This window comes from Odocoileus virginianus, chromosome 6, assembly GCF_023699985.2.
Source record: "Odocoileus virginianus isolate 20LAN1187 ecotype Illinois chromosome 6, Ovbor_1.2, whole genome shotgun sequence".
Lineage (NCBI taxonomy): Eukaryota > Metazoa > Chordata > Mammalia > Artiodactyla > Cervidae > Odocoileus > Odocoileus virginianus.
The window spans coordinates 23,792,956-23,803,327 of NC_069679.1; the positions used below are offsets into that span (position 1 = coordinate 23,792,956).

Genomic DNA, 10,372 nt, shown 5'->3' on the forward strand with positions numbered 1-10,372 from the left:
ACCCACTATATCATTTTACTTATCTGTTGATGGTGCTTGTCTTTTTAAAAATTTTTTTTAATTCAGCCAAGACTTTACTGGGGCTCCTGCTACAGCAAGGGAGAGTGAGAACAAGTAGGAGTTTCCCTCTGGTGCTTGGTCTTTGAGTAGGTATCTCAGATCTTCCACTGGCTCATAGGTGTATTGTTCTTCTGTTGCAACCTGAGGGGTTTCTGGAGATAAAATCTTTATCTGGACAAATGTACCCAACTGCATATCCCTTGGAGTTTGACAGCAGTGGGGGAGTGGTTAAAATTACTTTATACATACCCTTCCATTTTGATAATAGTTGGTCTTTGGACGATCCTCTTTCCAGGTTTTAAGAACAACTTGGTCCTAGGGCTTTATCTATGCAGGAACTTCTCCTTCCTCTGTAGTTCTAGTGGGAGCTGGCAGTGAACATGTCCTAGATTAATAATCTATCCCAGGGCCTGGTTCATGTCCTTATCCAGTAGAATGTCACTGGTAAGAAAAGGCCTCCCATAGGTCATTTCAAATGGAATGGGCTAAGTCTTACATCACTCTTGGGGGCTACATGGACCCTGAAAAGTAGAATAGGAAGCACATTGGTCCAGGCTTCATGAATTTCTTGGCAGAACTTTGCTAAGGTTTTCTTTAAAGAATGGTTCATCTTCTCTACCTTCCCTAAAGACTGGGGGTGTGTAGCTTGCAGGCTATCCCTAGCGGCATTATGAGCCCCTCTGTGATTTTGGGTATAAAAGAGGACCTATTATTGCTCTAGAAGAACCTTGGAAGTCCAGACTGAGGAATTGTTTCTTTTAAAAGGGATTTACAGATGTCTATAGCCTTTTCGGATCAGGTGGGGAAGGCTTCAACCCATTGGGTGAAAGTATCAACAAACACCTGAAGATAATAATATCTTCTTGATCATGGGGACATTTGTGTGAAATCTAACTGCCAGTCTTCCCCTGGATATGTCCCTCATTATTGGATTGGCCTGAGGAGCAAAGGGTGTGTTGAATGGGTCTGTGGGTTATTGTGGGCACATAAGTTGCAGACAAGCATTACTTTTTTTTTTTTAACTGTTTTATGCTTCCTCCCTAAAAAAGCCTTTTGCATCAAGTCCCATAGTGCATTCCTCTCATAGTGGGTGGCATCCTGTAAGCTCTTAGTGAGCTTCCATTGTTGGGCCTCCAGGATTTGAACCTTATCCTTTTTTTAATACCAGCCTGTGCTTCCTTTTCTTTTTTTTTTTTTTATATGAAAACAGGTATTTATTATAGAACAATGTCTAAAACTTAATTAAAGGCTTAAACAACAACAAAAAACATAATTCCACACATTGACATTGACTTTGTAGCATGAAAATTCTTAGCCCGAAGAGGGAAGTTTGTTCTTAATGAATTAACATATAATAAATTCTCATGACATGATTCCAAAATATATGTATGAACTGACTTGACATGTTTATAAACATAAGGGCAATTTAAACACTGGTATTAGTTTTCATGAGTTCAGTTTAAGGTTTGCGACTGGAGAGTTATATTAGAAAAAAAATCTGAGATAAAATATTCTTTAGGAAGCTACCACACACCTATATACATTTGAAGACCAAGGGTTAAAAGTCCACTCTTGATGAACACCGCTAAGCAAAGGATGTATAACATCCATCACACGTCTGTTCCAAAAACAGCATGTTTCCAAAAGTATACATTTCTTTACAAATAAACATTACGACCCTAATCACTATAGAGGAACTGACAGAGTGAGTTCCAAAAGATGCTCTCATCCCTGAGCCATATCTTAAGGCCTCCACTTTAATCTTGGGGCTTTAAGAACATCTTCTTTGCTTTAATTGGTTTTATGTCTCCATTTTCATCTTCTTCGTAAAGGGCACGGTCTCTTTTCTTGGCAAACTTTTTCCCAATTGTCCCCACCAAGGTCTCATATCTTCTAGCCATTTCTTCATCTGACACATCGAGCTCCACTGTTTGCTCTTCAACTTCTTCTGCTTTGTTCTTAGCGTTCATCTGAAGCATTAATTTCTCAACCTCAGGATTAAATCCTCTGAATGACATTCTTCCATAGAGAAGATCTTCACACAACAAGAAACTCTGCTCTTCTATAATGAAACTCTCTTTCTCTTTCAGCTCAGGCAAATCCAAGTACCAGTGCTCTTCACTAATGATTTTCTTTTCTTCCTCTTCTAGTTGTTTCTTGGTTTCCGAGTCAAGTCCCCTTTGCATGAGCTTCATGCGCAGCAAGTTCTTGGACAACTTAGTTTTGCGCTCGGCCGCCATAATGACTCCCACCGGGCGCCGCGGTCTGCAACTCTGTGCTTCCTTTTCATAGCCCCATTTCAGATCATTCTCTTGTTCATGTGGGGACTACTAGGGGAGACTAGGGAGTTGGGGTGGGGTGGGGCAATCACTAGAGCCATAACTTGTTCAGTATCCTGCAGTCAAGCTACCTGTTTTGCCGTTTGATCAGCTTTGCTGTTCCCTTGGCTCACAAAGATTCCTCCCTCTGATGGCCCCAACAGTGGATTACTGCTACCTGGGTTGAAAGCTGCACTGCCTCTAAAAGAGCCAGAATCAAATCTTTGTTTTATGGGGGAATTCTTAGCAGTTAAAATTCCCCCATTTTTCCTCTTTCCAAAAGTTTCCTCTTTCCAAATGACAGCATGAGTATGTAGCACATGGAATTCATATTTAGGAATTTCATTCACTGACTGATTTTATTCCCTGACTCATATTTAGAGTCAGTGAAAATGTTTAATTTCTTATATTTCCCTAATTGTGAAACTCTCACTAATGCAACTAGTTCAGCTTTCTGGGCTGATGTCTGAAGTGGCAGGGCCTTGGATTCTATGACTTCATTTGGACTAACTGTGACATACCCTGACTTTCAGGTTTCCATTTCTACAAAACTGCTCCCATCAGTAAACCATTCAACTTCAGGACTGTCAAGAGGCTCAGCTAGAAGATCAGACCTGCTGGAGTAAGTTTATTCTATGGTCTCTATACACTGATGAATTAAGTCTCCACTCTCGATTGCTAGAAGCAGAGTTGCCAGGTTCAGGGTTTGGCAGGTGTCCAATAAGAGGGACTGGTATCTAGTTATTTTTGATTGTGCTGCGTCTTTTTGCTACTTGCTGGTTTTCTGTAGTTGCGGCAGGCAGGGACTGCTCTTCATTGCGGTGTGCAGGCTTCTCAGTGCAGTGGCTTCTTTTTGCAGAGCATGGATTCTGGGGTCTATGGGCTCAGTTAGTTGTGATACATGGACTTAGTTGCCCTGCAGCATGTGGAATCTTCCCAGACCAGGGATCAAATCTGTGTTCCCTGCATTGGCAAGCAGATTCTTAACCACTGGGTCACGAGGGAAGTCTGGGGCCTGATATCTTGTTAACCTTCCTCTAGTCAACCAATGATGTCCTTTGACTTCCAGCACACATCGTACCTGATGAGGTGTTAACACATCTAATTGTTGTCCCAGGGTGAGCTTGGAAACCTCATTAACCAACAGCGCTATGACTGCTGCTGCCTGTAGACAGTTTGGCCATCCCAGGGCCACTGAGTTCAGTTGTTTTGAAAAGTAGACCACTGGTCTCTGATACAGTCCCAGCTTTTGGGTCAGGATTCCTAGTACTATCCCTGACCACTCTTGTGAACATATAGGGTAAAGGGCTTGTCCAAAGTTGGAAGTCCTAGTACCAGTGTTCTGCTCAACTCAGTGTTTAGAGTATGAATGTCCTGCTGGTGGCCCTTATTCCATTGAAAGAGTTCCCTTTCTTCTCCCTTAAGAGTCTCATAGAGGGGTTTGCTCTAAGGCTATAATTTGAAATCCAGATATGACAGAACCTTGGTTTCTCTGGTGACTCAGTGGTAAACAATCTGCCTGCCAATTTCAGGAGATGAGAGTTCAATCCCTAGAAGATCCCCTGGTGAAGGAAATGGCAACCCACTCCAGTATTCTTGCCTGGAAAACTCCATGGACAGAGGAGCCTGGCGGGCTACAGTCCGTGGGGTCACAAAAGAAGCCACGGGATTTCATGACTAAACAGCAAACAAAAAGATAGAACCCAACCTTCCTGAGAAAGCCTTAGAGTTGTCTCTTTATTGTTGGAGATGGTAATGTACTAATTGCTGTTTTCCTATCTACGGCCAGGGGTCATGCCCATGGGGTCAAAACAAACCCTAGATATTGAACCTGTTGCTGTGAGATCTGAGCTCTGGTTATATCTCCTTTTTGCCAGAAAATTTAAGACCCTAATAATGTTTTGATCAGAATCATCTTTGGTCTCACTTCTTACCAGTAGACCATCAACAGACTGTAGCAGAGTTCCCTTCTCAAGGCCCAGTCCCCTCAGTTCCCTGCCAAGAAGTTCCCTTCCTTTCCAAGAAGATGGGAAGTCCTGAAAACCCTCTGGAAACACTGCCTATGTAAGTTGGGTAGCCTCTAGGGTATCGGGGTCCCTCCATTCAAAGGCAAAAGGATACTGAGAGTCTGGATGTAGGGGGATAAAGAAAAATGCATCTTTGAGGCCCAAAACAGAGAGATACTAAGGATTCCCTGGCACTTGAGTGAGGCCGGTTAATGGGTGTGAACCCAATGGGTAAAAAGGGATGCCTGCCTTGTGCATGGCTTGAATTACACAGGCCGATATGCCCTGCGGGGCTTCTGAAGAGGCAGGATCTGGGTGTTCCAAGGGGATTGGCAGGGCCTCATGAGTCTGTTTTATAGGACTTTGTTGAGCAGCAGTTGGATTCCCCGCAGGGCCTCAGGCTGTAAAGGACAATACCTCTTCTAGGGTTACTTCCCCCAGGCCTTAACCATTTTTATTGGGGGGCACACACACATTTTTTCCCTTCCAGGCAGCAAGGTATCCCAAACTTCAGGATCTGCCTGTTTTCTAATTTCTTGGGGAATGACTTGGGAATATTTTGATGCCCAGCAGATGGGTCATCTAGCATTACTAGTAGATGCATTTTCTGTTTGGGTTCTTTGCCTCCTTGGACTTCACCCTGTCCTTAGAATATAGTAGCTCCTAATTTATTTAGTATAACTCTTCCAAGAAGAGGAAAGGACATTCTGGCATATACAAAAAGGAGTAAGTAACAATAATGGACCCGACTCTGCAGGCAAGGAGAGACATAAATCTCCTTCCTTTTGGCTGTCTGTCAACTCCCGTCTCAGTACAGCCACGGTTGGAGAAGGGGCTGGCCGGCTAAGTCAGAACAGAGCAGGTGGTTCCAGTGTCTACAGAATATTCAGTCCTCCTATCTGCCACGTTGAGGGTGACCCGATGGAGTAATGAGGATGGGTCGAGTGGGATCTGGAAGTGGGCAGAGGCTTGGCCCCATCAGTCAGTGCAAGGGGATCTCTCATTTGAGAGAGATTTGCAGGGAACAGGGGCTGATTGGGATTGCCCTTCCAGCATCCCACAAAAGGGGGCATTCAGGACATTCCCCCTGCCAGCACCCTCCTTTCCGACAAAAGAGACACTGATTTGGGCCTGGGTGGCTTCTTGGTGGTCTCTCCAGCCTTAATCCTTTTCCCGTGTAACCTCTCAGACCTTGTCATAATTTACAGAGTTGGACATACAGCTTTTCATTCCTTTTGATAGACAAGTAATGTCTCATCCTAGCCTGGCTTGCGTGATCTTTCATAGTCCCAGTGTGGGTCATGTCCTGGAATTGCATCCCCACCCCCCTGATAAATTTAATGGGCTGTGGTTTGGGAGCCAGTATTCTTGCCTGGGAAATCCCATGGACAGAGGAGCCTGGTGGGCTACAGTCCATGGGGTCGCAAAGAGTTGGACATGATTGAGCATGCACACAAAACTTACTATACCAAGAAAAATATTCTGTCAAAGAGTTGTGTTTAATTTATGTTAATACTAGTTCAACTGGGGATTGACAGACAAAGTTGTGTCCTATAGAGCAATTTGAGTAATGGTATTGGCTTCTGTTGTGAGAGGGAAAAGGGAAGTCTATCTTTGCTATTAGGAAAGTACTAATTAAAGAGAAAAAGCTCTTATCTGTCAGTAACTCTGTATATTTGAATCTCTAGACCACAGGAGAAGATTATTCAGAGATGGGTTTTGGGCTCTGATCACACAAGAAATAAAACAATAGTAACTAGATTCTGGCACTGATAAAGCACATTAATTCTAATAGTTAAGTATATTTGTAATATTAATAGAATTTCTTTTTTTTTTAATTTTTTTTTAGAATTTCTTTTAAAAAAGAAGCATACAGTGGGCCTACCAGTAAGTTTTCTTCGGGGAGAATCTACTTTAACGTCATAGGAATTTTTATTGGTCTTTATCCAAAACCTTTGATAGTAAGCAAGGCTTTTGAATACTTAACATAAGGCTAAGCAGTTTGGTAGAGGAAAAAATGACAGACTTTTTTCACAAAGACAACCAAATCATTTCCTTCTGGGAAAACAGACTATCAGATATAATATTTCTGAATTTGTTTTCCTTTCTAATTGTTAGTGTTTCTCGCAAGATACACATCATGAATCACAAAGTCATTAGAGTTATGGCAATCTTATAATGTTGTCTTTGAAGATTTTCTACAGTTGAACCAAGACAGAATAGAATACTATCCTTCATAAAGGCAGCATTGAGATTCAGAACTCAAAAAGTTTATGTGCAGCGAGGTAAAAAAAAAAATGCTGAAAATGCTTTATATTTCATCATCATGATCAAAATCTTTATCATCATAAATGCTTGAAACTGAAAAAATGAAGTCAAAGCGCAGTTAGCATTTTATAGCTGTAGAACATCATTTCTACCATTTAAAATAAGACTGCATTCCTAGCATTAGGTATGGATCAGGAAAAGAGTGTAGGTGGAACTGGATAAAAATGACTGCCAGTTAATAACTTCCTACTGTGTGGAATAAAACAGGGGAAAGTCTGCTGCTAACTTCATGGTGATTTTTTGGTAATACCATTTTTAAAATATTTCTTTTATTTTTGGCTGCCCTGGGTCTTCGCTGCTGTGCACGAGCTCTGTCTAGCCAAGGAGAGCAGGGGCTGCACTCTTAATTGCAGTGTGCGGGCTTTTCTTGCCGTGGCTTCTCTCGTCGCAGAGCGGGGCTGTAGGTCGCATGGGCTCCGTAGTTGTGGCTCACGGCATCAGCGTGCAGGCTGAATAGTGAGGGCGCGTGGGCTTAGTTGCCCCGCCACATGTGGGATCTTCCCACACCAAGGATTCTCAACCACTGGACCACCAGGGAAGCCCTGTAATACCATTTTTTATACTTCACGAAATTCAAGATAATGTTATTAACAATTGTCTATATTTTCACTGGAAGCTATAAGACATTGACGAAAGAAACTGAAGAAGATACTGAAATGCATGGAAAGATAGTCTGTACTCATAAATTAGAAGAATTAATATTGTGAGGATGTCTTAAACGACTTGAAGCAATGTACAGATTCAATGCAATATGTATCAAAATCCATTTTTTTATGGAAATAGAATAACCCTAAAATTTGTGTGGAACAAAAGACCCCAAGTAGCCAAAGTAATGAGGAGAAAGAAAAGCAAAGATGGAGGCATCATGCTTCCTGATTTTAAACTTTGCTACAAAGTTATAATAATAAAAACAGTATTGCTGCAGTTGTTCAGTCACCCAGTTGTGTCCCGCTCTGCAACCCCATAGACCGCAGTACGCCAGGCCTCCCTACCAAAAGCAGTATGGTATTGGCATAAAAGCAGACACATAGATCAGTAAAATAGAATAGAAACCTGAGAAATAAACTCATGCATGTATGTCAATTAATTATGATAAAATGAGTATTATTTATGTATATGTTGTGTGTATACATATATAATGGATAATTGCATCTTTACCCATTGATGGACACTTAGGTTGTTTGCATGTGTTGACTATCGTAAATATGCTGCAATGAATGTGGCAGTGCAAATATGTCTCAGAGTTAGTGCTTTTCTTTACTTCAAATATGTTCCCAGAAGTAGAATTGCTGGATTATGTGGTAGTGCTATTTTTATATTTTGAGGAAACTTCATACTGTTTGAATTTAAAATTCTACCACTAGTACAGAAAGTGTTCCTTTTTCTCCACATTCATACCAGCATTTGTTATTTCTTATCTTTTTGATGCCTGCCATTTTAAATGTATGAGGTGATGTCTCATTGTGGTTTTGATTTGCATTTCTCTAGTGATTAGTAATGTTGAACACCTTTTCATGCACCAGTTGACCTTTTGTACCATGCACCAGTTGATCCTGTTTGGAAAAATGTCTTTTCAGGCCTGTTGCCTATTTTTGGATTACTTTTCTGTTGTTATTTTTGGTATTAAGTTGTATGTGTTCTTCATATATTTTGAATAATAATCCCTTGCCATACATAGAGATTACAAATATTTTTTATGATTCCAAAGATTTTGTTTCTTTGCTGTCTGGAAGGAAGCTTTTTAGTTTTAATCACACTAGTTTTTATTTTTTTGCTTGTGCTTTAGGTATCACATCCAAAAAGTCATTGATAAGACCCATGTCAAGGAGCTTTTTTCCTATATTCTCTTCCAGCAATTTCATGGTTTCTGGTCTTATATTTAAGTCTTGAATTCATTTTGAGTTACTTTTTGTGAGTGGTATAAGATTAGAGTAGTTTTGTTTCTTCACATGTGCATATCCAATTTTTCCTGGTACCATTTATTGATGGGACTGTCCTTTCTCCATTGAGTATTCTTGGCTCTCTTGTCAAGTTATTAGCTAACTGTATGTGACTGGATTTAATACTGGGCTCTCAATTGTGTTTCTTGGTCTATGTGTCTGTTTTGATTACTATAGCTTTATAATATAGTTTGAAACTAGGAAGTGTGATGTCTTCTGCTTTGTTTGTCTTTTTCAGGATTTCTTTTGGCTGCTCAAAGTCTTTTATGGTTCCATATACATTTTAGGAGTGTTTTTTCTACTTCTACAAGAAAATTTCACTAGAATCTTGATAGATACTACATTGAATTTATAGATGGTCTTGGGTAGTATGGCTATTTTAACAGTATTCTTCCAATTTACGTAGGATACCTTTATAATTACTCATGTTTTCTTCAATTTTTTCATAACTATTTCATAGTTTTCAGTGTAGACATCATTTACCTCCTTAGTTAAATTTAGTCCTAAGTATTTTATTGTTTTTGATGCTATTTTAAATGAAATCATTAAAAAGTTTTTTAAGGTAATTTGTTATTTATAGTTAGTTACACAACTGATTTTTATATGTTGATTTTTCATCCTGCAACTTTACTGAATTCGTTAATTCATTTAATAGTTTAAGTTGAGTCCTGAAAATTAGTTATGTCATCTGCAAATAGTGACAATTTTACTTCTTCCTTCCCAATCCTGATGGTTTTTCATCTCTTTTTCTTTCCTGATTGCTCTGGCTAGGACTTACAATCCTATGTTGAATAGGAGTGGTAAGAGTGGGCTCCTCTGTCTTGGTCCTGATCTTAGAGGAAAAGCTTTTAATCTTTTACTATCAACTAAGATATTAGCTGTGGGCTTGCCTTATATAGCCTTTTCTTATGTTGATGTATGTTGACATATGTATGTATGTTCTTACATTTCCTTCTATACCTAATTTGTTAAGGGATTTTAATCATGAATAGATGTTGAATTTTGTCAAATGCTTTTTATGCATCCACTGAGATAGTTATATGATTTTTTTCTTTGATTCTAATAATGTGATGTATCACATTTATCAATTTGCATACATAGAACCATGCTTGCTTCCTAGGGATGAATTCCCCTTGATCATGGTGTATGATCCTTTTAATGGCCTGCTGAATTTGGCTTGTTACTTTCAAATTTTTACATCTACATTCATTAGGAATATTGGCCTATTAGTTCTTTTTTCCCCCTTGCAGTGTTTTTTTCTTTTTTGGACTTTGTTGAGTTTGGAAGTGTTCCCTCCTCTTTTATTTTTTGTAAGAGTTTGAGAAGGACTGTCACTAATTTTTCCTTAACTATTTAGTAAAATTCACCAGAGCCTGGTCCTGAGCCTTTGTTGGGAGATTTTTGACTACTGATTCAATTTCCTTACAGGTACTTGTTTTTTTTATAGCTCCAGTTTTTATTTTTGTTTGTTTTTTGATTAAATCTTGCTGAATTTTTCTAGTTTGTTCAGTTTGTTGGTGTACAGTTGTTCATAATAACTTTGAACGTTTATTTATCTGTATGGCTTGTCTCCTCTTTTGTTATAATTTTATTGATTTAGGTTCTCTTTTTTCCTTGACTAGTCTAGCTGAAGATTTGTCTTTTCAAAGAACTCATTAGTTTTGTTAATCTTTTCTATTATTTTCTTGTTCTTCATGTTATTTATTTCTGCTCTTTGTTT

At 39.4% G+C, this 10,372-nt stretch overlaps 1 pseudogene; it reads right to left on the reverse strand.

Annotated features, from left to right (window-relative positions):
• Window positions 1-1,239: 1,239 nt before the first annotated feature.
• On the reverse strand, window positions 1,240-2,328 carry LOC139035491 (M-phase phosphoprotein 6 pseudogene; annotated as a pseudogene).
• Between the last annotated feature and the right edge of the window lie 8,044 nt (window positions 2,329-10,372).